Here is a 22885-nt window from a genome sequence, read left to right as displayed (position 1 = left end):
AGCAGATGTGTGAAAATGGAGAAATCCATTAATGGGATATCGACATTTTCCAGAAGAAGTGGGATTTAAAGCAATAAGGGAACTCCTTACCATATATGCAAGTAAGTCAGTGACAGTGGCTTCATAGGGTGCAGGGACCTGGGGAAGGGTCAACATACAAAGCATCCAAAGAGTTGAGGATTAATCTCTGAAGAACACCCTCTCGGTCCCCCCTCCCAGCTCCTCGAGCTATGTAGTTCATGCCGGACTGGGAACCCTGAATATGTCTGACAGATTGAAGATAGCCCCTATATTGTTATGGCATTCAATTTGGTCACGTAAAGAGATGGGACTGAACAAACTAATACTTAGCGGTGCAATGAAATTAGATCACGCTATGGAACTCCCCTAGATGAGATATGTTAAATCCACATGCGAAGAGATCAGGTCACCAAAACCTTTTACCAGCCCTGAGACCAGTAGGCCATTAGATAAAGAGCAGATGAAAGAGCGAGCTCAGAACAATGCAACAGTAAGGATTGGGATGGCCAAGGGTACAAAACCATCGGCAGTTGCCTACAACAGAATGATTCCACAGGAAGGCTTGAAACCATATTTGACCTTGGTACGTAATGACCAGCAAAGGCTTATTTTGACCCGATTTAAGGCAAATATATTAACACTGATGGCAGGATTTCCAACTAACTGACATTCTTTGTCCGAGTTAGCAATGTGCCCATGCGACAGTGTGTTGACCATACCTAATTTGCACGTTATATTCTTTTGCTAATTTTACAAAGTTCCTAGGAAGAGATATATCTTACCTGTATTTGAGAAACTTAATTTTAGACAATGTAGACCAGCACTAGTATTTTTGCAACAATTTCACACTACATATGTATGGTGTAGAATGTCTTCTTACATATGGCAGGCACTTTCCGCTTTAAAAAAAAAAAAAGTCACCTGAGGAGATGTAAATGGTACTTTGTTTTAATTGTCTACTTTCTTGAATGTTAATAATCACACTGTATATATGAAGAGGCATTTTAAAATGTTAAGCTTTTTAGCTTTTTTGTAGTATACTTTTATGTTACTGAAAAGTATTGAATAAAGGTATTGATTGATTGATTGACAAAGCGAGTGGCATTCTACTTCCAAAAGTAGAAATATTAAAATGAGTCTAAAATGTACAATAACATTACTATATAGGTTAGGGTATCCGATGTGCCAAATAGCAAGGTGTTAAAAAAGTGAAATTTTCCCCAGCTGCCTGTCTTGGTTATTTACATTACAATATATGAGCAACCAGCCAGCATGCAGAGGGGATGCAGAATTCATGAGGAGCATATTTACAATCATGTTCAATTTAAGGGAGAGTCCGGGGGCAAGGCCAAGATAGCGGCCGCAACGGACGCACTCTAGGAGTTCTGTGGCCGGCCCGCTAAATATCCTATGCAATCCTGCTCATACCGCCGAAACATTGTTATGCAGATGTCCCTTCAGAGCTGGTGAACCACAGTGACACCCGGGGATGCAGTACGAAGTTAAAGGACGGTTAGTCAAAAAGAGAAAGATCTCCCTTGGATCTATATATGCCAACAATCATTCAATCACACACAACTTTAAACACATAGCAGGGTATGAATCGGCATCAACGAAGCAAATAAGCTACAAAATGGTAAATTTATTAAAATTAGTCACAATAGTATCACATAAAGCGAGCAGTTGTACACATTGGTTAAAAGACAATAAAGACAATTTTTCAAACATATAAGCAAATAAAATCATAGAAATTGACATATAAATAGATAACACATAATGTAAAAAAACACCAACAGTAATAATCAATGTCAGTACATAATTGGAAAATTCATAAAAGCAAAGAAATTGGGAAAAGGAGAACCAAGAGGGAAATAATTCCTACTCAAGAAAGAAAGTCGCTAAATCAAAGACTAATCGGTTGTGATCCCAATGGAATTACAATCACATTACATATACAACACAACCCATATTGTCCTAGACTTTGTCCGGCTTCCTTTTTTGTTAGAGCATCGACGCGTTTCGGTAGGCCACAGGTTAAGGCCAACACCTTCCTCAGGATATTTTGTTGATCCCAATTAAATTATGTTAAAATCTGGAAAACATGTACAACAAACTAGCATGAGTGACTCCCCATATTGCATATCTGGGACATTTTTGAATATGCTTCAGTGACCACGACTCAACCCATGCTATAAACTATTAGGATAAACATACATATAATCTTTCACACAACACTCCAAGAGTATAATATATTTATTAACAAAAAATATACATATATAAGGTCAAGAGAATTCTTATACTCCCAAGAAATATATTCGTTCAGCTACCCGTAAATGTAGTATGGGCGAGGTAGCTAGTAGGAGAATATAGTCTCTCTCTAAATACATCTCTCATTTAGGACATAGAAAGACTTTCCAGTATTTAAATCTGCCATTCCGTGATAACTATAGAGCATTTATTTTCATCAATTCACATGGAACCACTCAGCACAAAAGTGCTTTATCTCCCTATGTGCACCCATTAAAATCGGGCGGTAGTTATATATCATTTCTTTGAATATGTAAAGTTCCTAGAAATTACCTTGTAAGTTTCTTTCTCTATTTAGTTCATTTGGCTTGTATAAATCATAACACCATCGGGTTAGTGTTCCAACGGTAGATACATGGACAATATTTTCTTGACAATCTGTTACCTATTGAGGATACCAATGACAGACAGAAAGATGTTTTAAATTATACCCACCCACAGGCTAGGCACCATATCTAGTAAGTCCAATTTCAATTGTTACAGTCACTAGGTTCTATATTTACCGATAATATCCTTAGAGACAGCCAGGTTGTATATATACACTTCCTTGACTAAGGTATTTTAGTTTTGAAGGAATCATAGGTCGTTATTCTATGGAGTATCTGAAACAGACAGAGGCACAAAGATCCATAACTTTCATGTTTTATATTACTGAGCCTCTATCTTGATAGGCTGAAAATTCTTATTTCTTTTTGAGATTTTTATGATCTACTAGGTAGACGAAGCTCTACTTTCATGAATATTAGTGCCATAGGCGGCCACATAAAGACCCTTCCATATGTAACTGTTTATAAAACACGGATCCTATTACGCTGCTCAATTATAGAGACTATAATGCAGCATTGCAGGCATACGTACTAATGCTTTAACTATACGAATTATCTAAATTGTCTGCCTCTCTACAATAGAAGATATCTTCCGTACATATGGGTACCTTTGACAATTCAAACACCTTTCCGACGAGGTGGGGATAGAACCTCAGATACAGTCCGTCCCTACATAAAAAAGAAGAACACACGGGGTATAAATACTGTTGTACACGAAGCAATCCTCTCTACGCTATTAAATATCAGCCATGTTTATAGGTACCTTTAATTATTCGAAAACCTTAGTGGCGTGGTAAGAATATAAAAACTACGATCCAGTTAGACCCTGCAGAGGGGAGACATAGAGCAGGAAAACGTTAACGACCCCGTTCTACGCGTAAATGCGAAAAGTTATATAACCCTCTCTCTTCACATACCTCAATAGGGCTCAATGCTGTCCGCACGGTGGATTCCTTCAAGTGTGTCGAACACGGAACCCGTTATCTCTCCGGTTTAAATGTCATCTGGGAGATGCCGGCACCGGAACTAAAAAGATCTACTTCCGGGGCAGAAAGATGGAAATAGAAGATGCCTGCTCGTGTGTACGACGACCGTGGCCGCCATCTTAGCACTGTATCGATACCAGTGCAATCCTATAATAAGAGCCTATTTTTTCTATATGCTAGAGATAATGCTGTCTCAATTCATACTCTAACATAGACAAGCATCGGTCTTCTGCATTATACTCGGAGGAATAGAATAAGTATCACGGCAACTAGCGCTTGATTGTATATTTGTTACAACCCGAGACCAAGGGGTGGCTAAATTAAGAGATCACCATAAATGTTATAACGAATCACTGGTTTGATTATAAGGTATCTCATTGTCACAATTCAATATTCAGTTTTTCATATAGCCTTGTAAGTCTTGACACCGTCAATTAGGGAAGTCAGGGCCCGACAAATAGTAATCACAGCAAAAATTATCCCCATCTATTTAAGTTTGATGTATCACTAATGCGACAAAGCTAAAAAAGGATTGACTGTCAATAAAGAGCACTCTTTTTATAATTATTGGCATCACTCAAGCCATCCTAGCAACTTATTTCATAAAAGACAAAATAAAATAAAATAAATACTAAGTGAGCCTAAGAAACAGGAAATCGAAGAGAGATCAGTGTCAAAAAACGCAGGGAGATATCCTGATAAACAAATAATTACCAGGCTGGGATATGCGAAATCACCTTGCTAACAGAGAATCCCACTCCTCTCGTGAATTAAGGCCTTTCCGTATGCTGTTAAGATGAGAGATAAACCATTGTTCACGAGCCTTACGTTTGCAGGCAATGTTGCCACCTCTCCTGTCAAGCTTAACTTTCTCTAGGATAAACCAGGAGAAATCATTCTCTCCATGTCCTGCTTCCAGAAAATGAGGTACAAGAGGAGCTGTCACTTTTTTCATTTTTATAGCTGATCTGTGTTCTTGCATTCTCACTCGGATCTCCCTACCAGTTTCACCTACGTATCCGAGGTCACAGGGGCAGCGTAGGAAATAGATCACGTTTTTACTTCTACAATTATTGAGTGTTGTGGATCGAACATTGAAGCCGTTATAGGAAATTTCTTTTGCTTGTATGCACAGTGGACACACATTACATGTGCCACATCTCACATTACCAACTGCTGGAGTGTTGGTAATCGTCCTTTGTGTACAATCATTTTCCTCACGATATGTATGAACCAGCATATCTCTTAAATTGCTATTTCTCTTAAATGCAAATAGTGGTTTATCCAATTTAGTTTCTTCATCGTGATTGATAATGTGCCAATGTTTGTTGACTACGTTTTTGATCTGATTACTCAGATGGGAAAATTTGCTGACAAAAACAACTTTGTTGAGGGGTTCTTTGATAACTACAGGTTTATTGACCAATACTTCGCGGTCATAAAACCTGGCACGTTTGAGGGAGTGGGACAAAAGTTTATTCGGATAACCTCTATCCTTGAGCTTACGCTTTAAGTCACCCGCATGTCTGTAAAAGTCTTGAAGATCAGAACAATTCCTTCGAAAAAAGTGACAGCTCCTCTTGTACCTCATTTTCTGGAAGCAGGACATGGAGAGAATGATTTCTCCTGGTTTATCCTAGAGAAAGTTAAGCTTGACAGGAGAGGTGGCAACATTGCCTGCAAACGTAAGGCTCGTGAACAATGGTTTATCTCTCATCTTAACACCATACGGAAAGGCCTTAATTCACGAGAGGAGTGGGATTCTCTGTTAGCAAGGTGATTTCGCATATCCCAGCCTGGTAATTATTTGTTTATCAGGATATCTCCCTGCGTTTTTTGACACTGATCTCTCTTCGATTTCCTGTTTCTTAGGCTCACTTAGTATTTATTTTATTTTATTTTGTCTTTTATGAAATAAGTTGCTAGGATGGCTTGAGTGATGCCAATAATTATAAAAAGAGTGCTCTTTATTGACAGTCAATCCTTTTTTAGCTTTGTCGCATTAGTGATACATCAAACTTAAATAGATGGGGATAATTTTTGCTGTGATTACTATTTGTCGGGCCCTGACTTCCCTAATTGACGGTGTCAAGACTTACAAGGCTATATGAAAAACTGAATATTGAATTGTGACAATGAGATACCTTATAATCAAACCAGTGATTCGTTATAACATTTATGGTGATCTCTTAATTTAGCCACCCCTTGGTCTCGGGTTGTAACAAATATACAATCAAGCGCTAGTTGCCGTGATACTTATTCTATTCCTCCGAGTATAATGCAGAAGACCGATGCTTGTCTATGTTAGAGTATGAATTGAGACAGCATTATCTCTAGCATATAGAAAAAATAGGCTCTTATTATAGGATTGCACTGGTATCGATACAGTGCTAAGATGGCGGCCACGGTCGTCGTACACACGAGCAGGCATCTTCTATTTCCATCTTTCTGCCCCGGAAGTAGATCTTTTTAGTTCCGGTGCCGGCATCTCCCAGATGACATTTAAACCGGAGAGATAACGGGTTCCGTGTTCGACACACTTGAAGGAATCCACCGTGCGGACAGCATTGAGCCCTATTGAGGTATGTGAAGAGAGAGGGTTATATAACTTTTCGCATTTACGCGTAGAACGGGGTCGTTAACGTTTTCCTGCTCTATGTCTCCCCTCTGCAGGGTCTAACTGGATCGTAGTTTTTATATTCTTACCACGCCGCTAAGGTTTTCGAATAATTAAAGGTACCTATAAACATGGCTGATATTTAATAGCGTAGAGAGGATTGCTTCGTGTGCAACAGTATTTATACCCCGTGTGTTCTTCTTTTTTATGTAGGGACGGACTGTATCTGAGGTTCTATCCCCACCTCGTCGGAAAGGTGTTTGAATTGTCAAAGGTACCCATATGTACGGAAGATATCTTCTATTGTAGAGAGGCAGACAATTTAGATAATTCGTATAGTTAAAGCATTAGTACGTATGCCTGCAATGCTGCATTATAGTCTCTATAATTGAGCAGCGTAATAGGATCCGTGTTTTATAAACAGTTACATATGGAAGGGTCTTTATGTGGCCGCCTATGGCACTAATATTCATGAAAGTAGAGCTTCGTCTACCTAGTAGATCATAAAAATCTCAAAAAGAAATAAGAATTTTCAGCCTATCAAGATAGAGGCTCAGTAATATAAAACATGAAAGTTATGGATCTTTGTGCCTCTGTCTGTTTCAGATACTCCATAGAATAACGACCTATGATTCCTTCAAAACTAAAATACCTTAGTCAAGGAAGTGTATATATACAACCTGGCTGTCTCTAAGGATATTATCGGTAAATATAGAACCTAGTGACTGTAACAATTGAAATTGGACTTACTAGATATGGTGCCTAGCCTGTGGGTGGGTATAATTTAAAACATCTTTCTGTCTGTCATTGGTATCCTCAATAGGTAACAGATTGTCAAGAAAATATTGTCCATGTATCTACCGTTGGAACACTAACCCGATGGTGTTATGATTTATACAAGCCAAATGAACTAAATAGAGAAAGAAACTTACAAGGAAATTTCTAGGAACTTTACATATTCAAAGAAATGATATATAACTACCGCCCGATTTTAATGGGTGCACATAGGGAGATAAAGCACTTTTGTGCTGAGTGGTTCCATGTGAATTGATGAAAATAAATGCTCTATAGTTATCACGGAATGGCAGATTTAAATACTGGAAAGTCTTTCTATGTCCTAAATGAGAGATGTATTTAGAGAGAGACTATATTCTCCTACTAGCTACCTCGCCCATACTACATTTACGGGTAGCTGAATGAATATATTTCTTGGGAGTATAAGAATTCTCTTGACCTTATATATGTATATTTTTTGTTAATAAATATATTATACTCTTGGAGTGTTGTGTGAAAGATTATATGTATGTTTATCCTAATAGTTTATAGCATGGGTTGAGTCGTGGTCACTGAAGCATATTCAAAAATGTCCCAGATATGCAATATGGGGAGTCACTCATGCTAGTTTGTTGTACATGTTTTCCAGATTTTAACATAATTTAATTGGGATCAACAAAATATCCTGAGGAAGCTGTTGGCCTTAACCTGTGGCCTACCGAAACGCGTCGATGCTCTAACAAAAAAGGAAGCCGGACAAAGTCTAGGACAATATGGGTTGTGTTGTATATGTAATGTGATTGTAATTCCATTGGGATCACAACCGATTAGTCTTTGATTTAGCGACTTTCTTTCTTGAGTAGGAATTATTTCCCTCTTGGTTCTCCTTTTCCCAATTTCTTTGCTTTTATGAATTTTCCAATTATGTACTGACATTGATTATTACTGTTGGTGTTTTTTTACATTATGTGTTATCTATTTATATGTCAATTTCTATGATTTTATTTGCTTATATGTTTGAAAAATTGTCTTTATTGTCTTTTAACCAATGTGTACAACTGCTCGCTTTATGTGATACTATTGTGACTAATTTTAATAAATTTACCATTTTGTAGCTTATTTGCTTCGTTGATGCCGATTCATACCCTGCTATGTGTTTAAAGTTGTGTGTGATTGAATGATTGTTGGCATATATAGATCCAAGGGAGATATTTCTCTTTTTGACTAACGGTCTTGCTTGGCACCCCTCTCCCTTGGTTCAGGGGTCCCTCTCGCTCTGTTTGAAACGAAGTTAAAGGACGCCATATGATGCCAGGGTCTATTTGCGGCCCACAGCTGACGAAGAGTAGTCCCTGGGCATGCGTGCGTCCAGTACCCGCTGCTGCCTGCGGTGACTAGAGAGCCTTTATTAGGATGCAACTAGAGGCCGGGCTGACCAGCAGAGACTGCTGTGTGTTTCATGAAGGGCCGAATGCTAGGAGGGCAGAGCGGCGGATATGTGTACCGGGAGACCCCATGGTGAGAAGCCCTTTGCTGCGGGGGCAGTGGGTCGGACTGAGCTGGCTGCCCATGCTGGGGGCCCTGGGCCAGTCTAAGGTCAGTGGTGCTCTGCTGGGGCCGGGTCCACCTCCGCCGGGTGCCAGGGGCCTTAGGTGGCGCTGCGGCACTGGCGGTGAGGTGCGGCTCTGTAGCTGGACCTGAGCTGCCGGATGACTACACAGGCCTGGTCGCTAGGAGGGCAGAGCAGCGGCCCGGTATTTACCGTGACTTACTGAAAGGCCGGAGCCCGGCAGATTTATGGTCAGGACGATGGCTGTGGGGGCTCCAACACCCAGCTACCTTTGTCCTGAGCGGTGAGTGGCTCCTGACATAATTGCTTTGGCAGGAGGTGGCATGACCAGATAGGATGCAGGCGCCCCCTCGCTGCCACTGATAGATACCAGGGTGGCCTACCACCCTGCAAATCCCAGGCTGGGAGGCCCACGGTGGGCCCAATGGAATGTTCAGCACCCTGGTGGGGGCTATTCTGGCCTGCCTAAACTTCTGATACATCAAAGTGAGGCATGAGTGACATACATCATCAAGTGTGACCAGCCTATGGCACCCCTACGAATACTATGACCAGCCTATGGCACCCCTACGAATACTAATGCCTACTAAGCCCAAGTAAGTGGACGGCAGTGGGAGTGAGTGGTGAGCAGCTGTATTGCTGGTACTGGGTGGTCACCGAGGGCCTCAATCCTTTGAGACGCCCTCCTGTTGGAGTGGCAAGGCTTCTGGAGGTGTGTGGTGCCCACTTCAGTGTTGGGAACCAGTGGACACGCGGTGTGGTGGCCTGTAAACTGTTGCAGCTGCGACTGGTCTCCTATTGCGGAATGACCTGCGGCGGACCTGCCTCTCTGATGGCCTAGAGAATATGCCACTGAGAGCATCGAGCTGTCACTACTGCATGCACCTGGAGAAGAGGCGGCCACCTACGGGGTTGGTGAAGCCACCCGCAATTCGTTGGGGCACAGCCTGTCCTTCTACCCCCTGGTCGTTGTGTTGCCCCTGGAGCTCCATTTGTGCACCTGGATGTTCGCTTTGCGGGGGCTATTGGATGGAGCAGTGCCAGATTTAACTCTCCCTAGTTGTGACACTCCTCCTGCAGGCTCACCCCACATCAACCTGACCAGGGGACAGAGGGATTGAAGCCACCTTAGAGTGGGGTCTTGTTCACGCTGCGCCCTGTTCCTGGTTCTAGAGAGAGCTGACATGGGGAAGGACAGACCTGAGAGAGGGGTGCAACATACCAAGATGGACCAGTACACAGCAAGGGGTGGCGCACTGTGAACAGTCTTGCTGAGAGGACCCCCCTGCTGCTGAGGGCACACACACAGACCCTACAAGGGATCAAATTCTTCCAGCTATTGAAGCCTCAAGTGCGAGAGTACAGTCCAAGATTGATGCTGTCTCTCTGGATGTCGGACTGCTGCGGCTCGACCTATGTGTGGTAGCGGAAAGGTCCCAGGCCACCAAACAGACTGTATCTGAAACACAGACTGAGGTCTCTGCACTGACCCATCTGTGGCCCTAGAACGCAGGGCTGAAGATACAGAAGGCCGCTCCTGAAGATGTAATCTTCAATTTGTTGGCTTGCTGGAGGGAGCTAAGGGAAGTACCCCCAAACTATTCCTTGAAAATTGGATTGAAACCTTGCTCCCGGTGGCCTCCCTCTCCCCTCTCTTTGTGATTGAACGGGCTCACTATGCTCTGTGGCTGGCTCCCCGGTGGGTGCTGCTCCTCACACGTTTAAAGACAAGGTCCTAAATTACAAAGACCGTGACAGCATTCTCAGAGAGGCAAGACGGGTGGATGACCCTATTTTTGAAAATCATACCATTCAAATTTTCTCCAACTACATGTGCCTGGTGCAGTGAATGTCCTTTCCTGATGTGAAACAGAAGCTGAGGGTGATGAATCTGCAATATATGCTACTTTACCCTGCCAAACAGAAGGTTGTCCATGGAGTGCGCACACATTTCTTTCCCACTCCAGAGGCTGTCTGGGATTGGCGGAAGGTGAGAGTAGAGAGTCGGACCCTGGCCTTGAAGGGGTCCATTGAGTGAACCCCAGAGACACGGAGCTCGCGAAGGGCAAACAAACGTAGGCTGCGAGGCGGACATGCATCCCACTCCTCTCAACCAGTGGTGCTGCTCCAGGATGGCTCCCTGGACTTGGAGCAGTTGGACTCAGACGGTGAATGTAAGCAGCCGACTTGGGTAAGCCCAGCGCTACTGCAGACAGAACACAGCAAAGCTAGAGTGCTGGTAGAGGTGGTCACTGCTTCAAACTCAGATGCTAGCATGGGTAATGTCATTGAGAACACAAACCAGACTACTGATTCCTGAATGTTTGTTGTGATGCTGGGGCTGTGTGAGTTCTGCTATGGAACACTAATATGGGGCAGCCTTCAGCTCGGTATGCAGGAGTGGGAGCAAGATGCGACCTGTTGTGTGTGTAGAGAGGTGTGGCTCACTGGTTAGAGGCGGCAGACCCGTAAGCAGAGAATTGGCCAGGGACCAGGGTTCAATTCCCGACGCGGCAGGGTCGTGGACCAGGGTCAAAAACGGACTCGATAATTCTCGCCTCGGTACCTACTCTAACCAGGAACACACTCGGCAACTCTGGGCATTAAGCTTGCCTCATCTCTACAACGGCCCCCCACAGACGCTGGGGATGCCTGGTTTCACCTTGGAGATACCCAGAAAGGGACCATCTCACAGGGATAGCCAGGACGGGTTCCCCAGCGGTCTATAGCGCCGGGACACCTCCTCGTGAGGTAGCTGTTCGCGCTTTACAAATATCAGTATTATTATTATTATTATTATTACATCTGGGGATGGCTTACCGGTCCCACCTTCATATAATCGAGATAGGCACTGTAGTTGTGCTTATGTAGGCTGGTCCCCTCCCCATTTCCCCCCCTTCTATTTGTTCTTCCTCTCTTCATTCTACAACCCCGCCGATTGCTGTGGTTATTTCAAATATCTATTTTTCTTGTTTATTTTCCTCTGATGGCCTGTGCGTGCAGTGATCAATGTGTGCTTGTGTGAGACTGAGGCTGTGGAATGAGTGAGATTGGGTAAGTAGTGTGGCCAGGGGTGGGTGGGTGTACCTGTAGCTTACCGGTTATTTTGGTAATATTAGTAGGTTGACTGCGGTGCGCCTGTGTGGCGATCAGTGGTGCTGGCAGTTACCCTTGTCGTACGGATATGGTGAAAGCCGCTACTGGTTTATTTCGAATCACTGACAGAATATTGAGGAGAAGAATATGGACCTGCCACAATATCGAGGTAAAAATATTGAGTGACAGAATATCGACTTCCTATCTACAAACAGGTAATTACAAAAATATCGAATCCTAAATATCATTGTTAATAATATAGTTTGCTAAAATATCGACTTTTTTAAATGTCTTAACAGTAATATAAAATTAATTAAATAATAAATATAATTAAGTAAAACATACTTAATAATATTAAAAAACGTTAACATTAATGAATAATAAATGTAATGTAAACAAAAATAAACATGCATTTTTTGATATATATATTACATTCATAATATTAAAAAATAATTATTATTTTTAATTATAAACTGTTAAAAACATAATTTAAAATATAATTACATATATATATAAATAAACCTATGATATTAATATAAAAATACATTTTAATTAATAACTTAAAACATTTAAATAAATATATATTTTTAAATAATATTTTACACTACATTAAACATAACAATACTGAAAAAGTTGCATAGCGTAGGGGATAAAATTACTATTCCCGCTCCAGCGAGTGGTACAGTAGGGAAAGTGTTGGATAGCGGGTGGGAAAAAATTACTATGCCCACTCCAGTGAGTGCAACAATAGGGAAAGTGTTGGATAGCGGATGGGAATAATGTACTATTCCCACTCCACCAAGTATAACAGTAGAGAAAGTGTTGGATAGCGGGATGGTGAAAATTACTATTCCCACTCCAGTTAGTGCAACAGTAGGGAAAGTGTTGGATAGCGGGTGGGTAAAAATTACTATTCCCACTCCAGTGAGTGCAACAGTAGGGAAAGTGTTAGATAGCGGGTGGGAAAAAATTACTATTCCCACTCCAGTGAGTGCAACAGTAGGGAAAGTGTTGGATAGCGGGTGGGAATAATGTACTCTTCCCAAACCACCAAATTTAACAGTAGGGAAAGTGTTGGATAGCGGGAGGGTAAAAAATTCCTATTCCCACTCCAGCGAGTGCAACAGTGGGGAAGTGTTGGATAGCGGGTGGGTCAAAATTACTATTCCCACTCCAGTGAGTGCAACAGTAGGGAAAGTGTTGGATAGCGGGTGGGTAAAAATTACTATTCCCACTCCAGTGAGTGCAACAGTAGGGAAAGTGTTGGATAGCGGGAGGGTAAAAATTACTATTCCCACTCCAGCGAATGCAACAGTAGTGAAAGTGTTGGATAGCGGGAGGGTAAAAATGTAATATTCCCACTCCACCAAGTGTAACAGTAGGGAAATAACAAGTAATTATTTTTTCAAAAGTAATTTACCTCCCACCATTTTCCCTTATAAATGTCACCTACAATATTGTAATTAACAATACAATTAATAACCATCAAATCTAAATTAATTCACACATTTGACACTATAAAATAGCTTTTAATAAATATAAGATAAAAAAAATAAAAATTACATTAAAACTAAATTACATCCTACCCTACTCCCCTACCAACCCTCAACCCACTCAATTAACATAATTACCAATTAATTATTAATTGCCATTAATCAATTTATAAATAATTATTAATAAATTAATTAACTTAACTAACAATACAAATTATTAAATACTAAATTAATAATTAATTAAATAATTAATTAATTAATTTCAATTAAATTACTTCCCACTCTATCCCCTATAAACCCACAACCCGCTACAGAATTAAATTACCCAAAAACTAATTAACATATAAATAATTAATTGTAAATAATTCTTTAAAAATAAATTATAATTAAATTTCTTCCCACCATATTCCCCTATAAACCCACAACCCGCTACAGAATTAAATTACGCAAAAATTAATTAACATAAAATTCATTACTTTAAAAAAATTCAAACATACATTACAAAAATAATACATACTTTTAACACATATACTAACACTTAAAACACTAAAAACAAAATTGCTATTTTTACCAACTATATTATGACTGTCGATATTACTAACTTCGATATTATGAAAAAATATATTTCCTACCTGCATTTCGATATTCTGCACCACGATATTTTTGAAAGTCGATATTATGTCCACTCGCAATATTTTGCCATATCGATATTTTAAATTCGATATTTTGACTGTTGTTCACCATTTATTTCCATTGATGTGTGAGTGGTGAATATTGCAGACTGATTTTGTGTTTGCTTTTCCTCGTCTTCCCCCATTGTAGAGGTTTGTGGGTTGACTGCGAACATTGGTTGATTTCCATTTTTTACAGGGTGAGAGTAGTGGGTTGGACCATGATTGGGGAGGCACGGATTGTTCTCACTGTGTTTTCCCGGTGCAAGGGACGGTTGTTTATTATCATAGTAATTTCTGGTGACAGCGTTGGCGGGGTGCATGCAATGGAACTTTGCAAAGTCATGGATTAATGGATGGCTCGTTTTAATTTTGAAACATTGAATTTATGAGGGCTCAAATCCTTTGTTAAAAGATACTGGGTGCAAACCTATCTCCGTAGGCACAGGATTCATGTGACAATGCTACATAAAAAACATTTATCAGACTCAGAGACTCAAAAAATCCATAAGAAATAGAGAGGCACAATGCTCTCGGCCACTTACTTCACCTATGCCCGAGGAGTGCTGATTTGAGTGGCCCTGCAGATCCCGTTTCGAGTCACTGGTTGTGTAGCGAACATGGATGAGAGGTATGTCTTGGTGCATGGAGAGTTAGATGGCACAGAAGTCAGCGTAGTGAAAATATATGACCCAAATGTAGAGGACGGTGAATTCTATCTCGACCTGCAGAAACATTTACTACGGTATGTTGGGATTCCTATACTGTGGGCAGGAGACTTTAACTGCATGTTAGATAGTGAATTGGATAGGCATCCCCCACCAAAAGCACACGCTAAACCTAACATGACAACTGTTCTCTGAGGGGTCATGGACCTCTTAGAATGTGTCTACATGTGGTGCGAGATGCATCTGGGTGAATAAGGCTATACATGATGTACCCCTGCACACAGTCATCAGTAGACTAGACCGATTCTGGCTCTCCGATAGGGCTACCTCCACGGCCTTGCAGACACAGGTATTGGGGCGATTTCTTTGAGATCATGTCCCTGTGCTGCTGGAGTGGGGGGCAGGGAGTGGTCGGCCAAGAGTCCCCTTTGGCACCTGCAGCCGGAGGCCCTGAAAAATAGTATATTCTGGGAGGAGCTTAGAGAGATAACAAGCAGATACATTAATACCAACTGGCTGTCTACTGCTAGCAGTGGGACCAAATGGAATGCACTGAAGGTTCTGACGCATGGTGAATGTCTGTCCAAGGTGGGTGGTATGAGGAAGCACCTGGAGAGGGATCTTTCTGATGCGGAGGACGCCTTAGCTGGACTGCAAGGTGAGGAACCTGTCATGGAGGTGCGGAGTGAAGCTCTGCTGCACGCCCAGCGCAAGGTGGGAGACATATGGAACAGGCTAGACTGCCTGGTCCGCCGAGGACATTTTCAGCTGCTACATCGTTAGGGGGATAATGTGGGGAGGCTATTGGCATGGCTACCCAAGTGAGAACATCCCCCCGATCACATTGACACTCAGACGGGCAGATGTTCATCTCGTATCCATGCAAACCGGTATCAATTTGTTACTGCACACTCACCTAGAGGCAGTATATAGGGAGGCTGCATGGATTAACCTGGCTGAACTAGGGTGGTTCCTTAATTATCTAGCATTTCTACACCTCACAGAGGGCCAAAGTGATGGCCTATGGTGAGAGATTCGACTTGTGGACCTACAAGAGGTGGTTCAGAATATGACACGTGGCAAGTCTCTAGGCCCTGACGGTCTTCCTTTGCGGAACTTTTGCTCCCTCGTTTACTAGAGACCCTACAGGAGGGTACAAAAGTGAGGATCCTGTCTTCATCTATTCTGGAGGCCCAGATTGTCAGCTTCCTAAACCAGGCAAGGACCCGCATATGCCTCATTCTTACCGGTCCCTATCCATGCTGGGGGTTGACACCAAAATATTGGCTAAGGTATAGGCAATGCATCTGGGTAGGGTGGTGACACATTTGGTCCACAATAACCAATGCAGGTTTAGGCTGGGTAAGGGGACCCATATCAATTAGCAAAGGTTCTCTCATGTACTGCCATGAAATTGAACTTCCAATCAATTCTCACAGAATCACATTCTGTAACATGTCATCTATTACTGGTGATATTCGTGCAACTGTTTCTGGTGTCAAATGGTATGTTGGCATTCTGGGATAACCAGCTTTAGCCTTTACATTGATTCGGACTGGTTTCACTCCTTTAATAGGTCCAATGTCTTTCCCCGTAAAATTCCGAGCTTCTGTATTGACTGTTTCTCTAAAATTCTCTGGCAATTCATTAAGGGTCAACAAAGGGAACATTCTTGTTTCCGTCTGCTATCTGATCCTCTTGAAATCTACATCCTCATCATGGGTCTGGGAAGCCTACCACCCGGCGTGCAATATATAGTGCAATTTAACTTGCACAACAAATCACAGGGTTTTAGTAAAAAATAATACATTGATTTTTTGGCTAAATGAGCCTATTTTTACTGGGACTTTCTATGAAACTGGGTGGAAGACTTGTTTATTGGTAACTCCCACAACTTGGAAAGTATTCCCTGAGGGAGGTAGCGCTGGGACTTCCATTGTTTTAACAGTGGACCGGGTAGCACCTGTATCGATGAGAAACGATATGGGGTGGCCATAAACTTCAGTGTCTACATAGGGGCCACTCTGGTCTACCTCTAAGACTGCACCAAGTACAAAATCTACCTCCTCTCTCAGGCACCATCAATAGGAATTATCTGAACCAGAACCATCATTTTCAAATAAAGGGAATTGTTTTAATGCACTCCGGTTTGGATTTTGAAACTGTGGCATGGCATTCTGAAATGGATTGGTATTCATTTTTGCCATTTGATTTAGATTGAACCTGGAATTCCCTATTCGTTCAGTTATAATATGCATCATTGGAGCCTGTCCCTGCATTGGCAGTTGTATTTGCTGTGTGGGCACATTTTGGATCAGCATACCTCATTGCACTTGTACATTTCCCCCTGCATTATCAGGATTATATGAACATTCCCTCGTCCAATGTCCAATTCTTTTACAAATGTAACAGGCAGTAACCTCTTTCATAGCAGCAATCTCTGAACCAAATCCTGTACCCACAGGAACACCTCTACCTCTACCCTGTGAGATATTAATTGGTCCTTGATTTCCCTGAAAACTAGGCTGTGGGGCAGCAAATGTGTGCATGTTTCCTTGATTTCCTGCAAAAGAAGAAACCTTTCTGAGCCAGCTTCCTTTGTGCCAACATGAATTTCTCCTTTATTTTTTTCTGCTTCGTGTCTAACTCATCGCTGCAGTATTTTGCATTAGTGAGGATTTCATCAAGTTATTTATTTTGCCAATAGATCACGCTTTGAGTTATGTGTGAGCGGATCTCTAACTTCAACCCTACAAAAACAGATAGGAAAATTCCCACAATCTTTCCCTCAGGCGATTCATGTCCAATGTGCTATTGAAATACCCTTCAACAACCTCTCATAATACTCATGTACAGTTTCCTTTGCCTCCTGTGTGGTTCTTTTAATTTTAAGCCATCCATATTTTTTGGTGTGACTCTGCCTTTCAAAATGGTAATAACTCCTTATACTGCTCCATCACCTTGGGAGACGGAGCATTCGTCCCAGCCACTCTTGCTGGTTCCTCTTTCTAGGCCACTGTACCGCAGTCTTACATTCAGCCCAAAAATCATCAGGTACCACAATGTCAAAGAATGCATTCAAATTTGTTCACAACCCTGTTGAAATGTATATAAACCGTTCAACTTTTACATACCACTAAACAGGCTTGTCTCTTAATTTTTGAAAAGTGTTAGTGAATGCTGCAAAATCACCTTAACTCCAAGGAACATGTACATTCTTTTCTCCTGTGATTTCCTTAAGCGGGTACATTGTCACCTCTTCTTCACTTCCTCCATCTTGCTTTCCTGGAATAGCTGCTTCCCCTATTTCTTCTCATGTTTCTTAGCACATTAAGTTTCCAATTTTTCAATCGCACTGCACCTGAGAATGCAGTTGACCAATTCTATAATATTCACATGCAGTGATGTAATCCTCATATATCTGTCTCTTTATTTGTTGTTTAAATGTTGTGAAGGAATCCATAAGCAGATCCTGAGGTGGTTGCTTGCTGTAGGGTTCCTTTTCAGCTTCCTTTTTAGCTGTATTGTTGGTTGCATTAGAAAGGATTTCCTCTGGGGCATTTGGGTGGATTTCTATCTCCTCAACATAGTTGAAATGCTCATACAGAAGCTTTGTCCAAGCTTCCTCGGTCAGATGAGAGCTGACCACTTGGTGGGTAGTGCGTTGGATATATTTATTTTGCGCCAAACCGGTGCATGATCATTGCTTTTCATAACAGAAAGCAGCTTCGCCCAAAGCGTGTCGTCTCCTTTGCTTTTCATTGCCCAAGTTAGCTTTTTTTGTTCTACTTTGTTCCATCTCAGCTCTTGCTGTAAATTAGTATCACGCAGTTTCCATATGAGGTTTTTAAAGGATTTTGGTTATGGTTTTCTTCAGCAACTTTGCTTCGTCTTGCTGCAGGAGAGTAGAGTGGCCCTGTCGGCTTCCTTGCTGTGGCATATTCCTTCTCGTGGTTGAGATGGTGAATGTATCCCCTAGTTCCTTTGTGAAAGCCTTCCATGACGCTAAAGGGTTCATGGACCTATCTTGCTGCCATTGTAGCATGTCCTTAGCATACAACAGGAGTTTGTCTGTGGAAGAGGAGGTGCAGTTAATCCTTTTATTGTTCATAATGTATACTGAGCATGGTCAGCAGGTCACCGTCCCTGGGATATTTGCAATACCCAATGGGTCGCAAACCGAGACTTACCTCATTAATGGTCATCAGGCAGGTCTATTTACGAGCCACTGGGAGTCGCAAAATAAGTAAACCGAACATTGGTACATGGGTGTTTGCGATTACCAAATAGCGAATTGCAAAATTCCGCATTTTGGTAATCGCAAACCATTATCTATGTACATCTGGTCCCATATATACAAAATTTAGGGATTGCGATTTCCTAATTGCAATTCTTACTGAATTGAAATGAGAAAATCGCAATTCCTAATGTACAAAAATGTACACCTATTAAATAGCAATTCCTAGTGGGTGCAAATTGACCTATCTCATGAATATTAATGAGGTAGGTTACAATTTTTGCTCCACCAATAATTGCAGTAATCACAGGGATGGCGACCTGCTGGGGTCAGGGGACCACCATGTCTATGTTTGCATTTTTATAAAACATTTTCTTTAATGCAGTTCATATTCCTAAAAGGAAAACAGGATGCTTTTCAAAAAATAAAATGAAACGCCTAAGTTTCATTTTTCGAGTGTAAGCAATGGTCCGTGGGATTACTGCCTGCTCTTAAAAGAAATTCGACATTCACAAAGGGGAAGGGATCCCTGAGGGACCCCTTCCCATTTGCGAATGGTTACCTGGTTACCACTTCCTTTGAGGTGTCAGTAAAATATAAATGCTTTACAAGCATAATTCAGTACCAAAAGATTCATGCATGTCACTGCAATTCTGTATTTGGAAGGGATGTCCTAAAAAACTCCCGTTCCAAATACCGAATCGTTAAACCAAATTGTGATTCGGTAACAAGATACTGAATTGCAATTTGATATATGTACATTAGAAATTGTTTTTTTGTGGTGGTAAGTGGTCCGATTCTGTAAATCGGCACATTTCCGACTGCAAAAATGTTTTGTACATATGCCTCTAAGCCACGATTACCCTCCAAATCATGGCAATGATAAGAGTGCCTGGTTCAGAAGCCAACCTGCCACACAGGTAGGAGCTAGCTCAGTGGTGACCGGTAAGTTTTGGAGGTAGGGGGGCGGACGGGACACACTCTCATGCACACATAACACTCAAAGCAATGTATTCACACACAGACAGACACGCGCACACATAAACATATCCAGTCACAGCACTCTTCACCAAACATTCATACATACACGCATGCATGTACCAAACAGTTTAAAACAAAAACAAAACCTTACATGCAGCCAGCTCTGCCTCGGAGGTTTCAAGAGGCTTGGGACTGCTGCCTTCCCTCATTTGCTGACCTTAGGAAGGCAGCAGTCCCAACATCATCACAGAGTGGGATGGGGTCAGTGAGACTGCTGACCCCACACCACTCTGTGATGAAGTGTCACTGATTGACACTCATCCCTGGGCGCTTCAGGGCTTAACACGGAAGCGCCCAGGTGCGAGGCAATCAGTGACAATACCCCTCATCACTGAGGGGAGGGCCTCAGGGACCTTTGCTGAGCTGAGTAGGTCACGTTAACCCATAAAAGGACACTGTTCCTGTGGCCAGATGCAAAAAGTCACCCTTGCCCAAAAAGAGGAAAGAAGAGAAAAGAGTGAAAGGAAATCCTAGGTGAAGGACCCACTCGACTAATGGAAGACCACTCTTTGTCCTCTAATGCCCTCACACACCCCATAGGGTGTCATGCTCCATCATCGGGCAGTGCTCCTCGTAGGGCCGGCGATGCCATTCCCTATGGGCCCCCTGAAGGGTCACTTTATAGGAGATCTTTTGAGGATTGCCGGATGATGCATGCGGGTGTGTGGAGAGTGGGTCCTCTGTGGAGGGTGAAAACAGTGTGTGCAATTATGTGAAAGATTAATAAAGGGTCATCATGCAGCCAGTGTAAAACAGATGTACCCGTAGCAGAGTCTTGACTGCTAAGTAAAATATTCCCCCAGAGGCACACTATGCCCAGGCGTCGTTGATCATGGGACGACATGTTTCACGCCACTATCGCCATAAGGGTCGTTTGCGCTTCTTCAGGACCAAAACTAAAATTAAGGTGCATGTGAAACAAAGAAGTAAAAACCCTCCATGTAGATCGGGGCAGTAACCTGTATACCCTCACACACCCACATGCATCATCCGGCAATCCTCAAAAGATCTCCGATAAAGTGACCCTCCGGGGGGGGTGTAGGGAATTGCGGCACCGGCCCTACGAGGAGCACTGCCCGATGATGAAGCATGACACCCTATGGGGTGTGTGAGGGCATTAGAGGACAAAGAGTGGTCTCCCATTAGTCGAGTGGGTCCTTCACCTAGGATTTCCTTTCACTCTTTCCTCTTCTTTCCTCTTTTTGGGCAAGGTTGACTTTTTGCGCCTGGCCACCGGAACAGTGTCCTTTTATGGGTTTACATGTTGTTATAGGGAGCATGGACACTGGACCTTAATTAGCTCTCTGGTCCCCCCTCTCTTTTTGTTTGTGATACTAAGGGGCCGATTCCGATGGCCGGTCGGACAGCTGTCCGTAGCCTTACGCTGTGACCGACACGTACCCGGAGCCGGTCCATCCTGTATAGGAAGTACGATGCGCATAACTGCCAAAAACACGACCGACACGTAGGCTGTGAATCAAGACCCATTCTCCGTCCGAGCAGTAACTCCCAAAGAGGAACCGTGTCGCCCGGAAGCAGTATCCATAGCAGTTTCCGGCATGACAAGTACGATGCGTACTTGCTACGCGCCAGACGGGTCCTCACGTACGACACGTCACAGAATCCGGAAAACAAGCATATCAGTTACGATTCACGCCACAAATCAATACACGGCTATGAGACGGAACAGCTTGCAGTGGGTACGAGACGGAGCAACAAGCAGCGTGTACGACACGAACACATCATGGATCCCATCGCGCAGGTCATGCCAGTACTCTACATCTATGACCGGATCAGGGACCAACGCCGACGGCGCAGACGGTAAGTCAGACACGGATGTATGACGTTACAACGCATACTATTACAACGCATGCCATGACAACGCATTTTTTACAACGCAAACACTGTTACAACGCATTATTTTACAACGAATACTGTTACAACGCAAAAGTGAGTAAATTGCTTAAAAGTGCAATTACAACGAAAACAATTACAACGCATACCATTACAACGCAAAAATATATATATTTTTTTTAAGTAAAATAAAATCTGGCACGGGATGCAGGGAAATTTGGGGTTTTTGGGTGGGGAAGTGTACTAAGATGTGGAGAAAAACTGAACGTAAATTAACTGAAATGCATAACAAAATTAATACTCGAGTATTAAAATTAAGACTCGAGTATTAAAATTAATACTCTTATTTAAAAAAAATCCGATGCAACAAATTTAAAAGTTTAACACAAATAACGAATAATTAAAGATCAGTTCATATACATGTAAATTATGATTATATCACAAAATAACTAAACGGATTAAAAAACAAAACACATACACATAGTCGCCATTTTAACCATCCCACTTCTAAAACTTGTCCTACAACACTTTCTATGAAAAGAATACCAAAATACAAGTTCCAAAATGGATGCCAAAACGGAGCGAAAAAGTGAAAACAACACATCTTTAAATGCTTTTTTAAATTATCATTTTCCACAGCAATTAAAAGTATAATAAAAAACACAACGAACGCTGTTTTTGTTAAAATTAATAATTACACTGACTAAAACTTATAAATACGAGCAAGACACCATTTTAAAAGCAGTTGATTATCAACTCCCAGAGAGACCAGACGTTAAAACCTAACCCTCTGACTCCTACACTGAGAGAACACTACAATCCATTGGAGAAGCATTCTTTCTTTCCTACTACAAGTAAGTTACTAATAAATTTAAACACCATGTTTTGTCTTAATTCATGTTTCATTTCCATCCAAACAGTGCAGCAAATATATTTTAAATATTTTTTTAAATGTACCATAAACAATATTATTTTGTTAAGAAAAATTAATGTATACGAACTTATATGAACTGTTTTTTTTTTCCCTAAAACAGGAATTTGTTTTTATGTGACAAACAACATATCGTTTTAAAAATATTTTTTCTACACAAGCTACACGACTCACCTTTATTAATGTTAAGGTAAATTACTAAAAACTTCTAATAATATTAATAAAGAAAATAAAAACATTAACTTTACCAGTAGGGAAAGTGTTGGATGGTGTAGGGGTAACAATTACTATTC

This window comes from Triturus cristatus, chromosome 1_2 (genome assembly GCF_964204655.1).
Source record: "Triturus cristatus chromosome 1_2, aTriCri1.1, whole genome shotgun sequence".
NCBI classification, from domain to species: domain Eukaryota; kingdom Metazoa; phylum Chordata; class Amphibia; order Caudata; family Salamandridae; genus Triturus; species Triturus cristatus.
The sequence above is the reverse complement of the archived record's forward strand: the minus strand, read 5'-3'. Positions refer to the sequence as shown.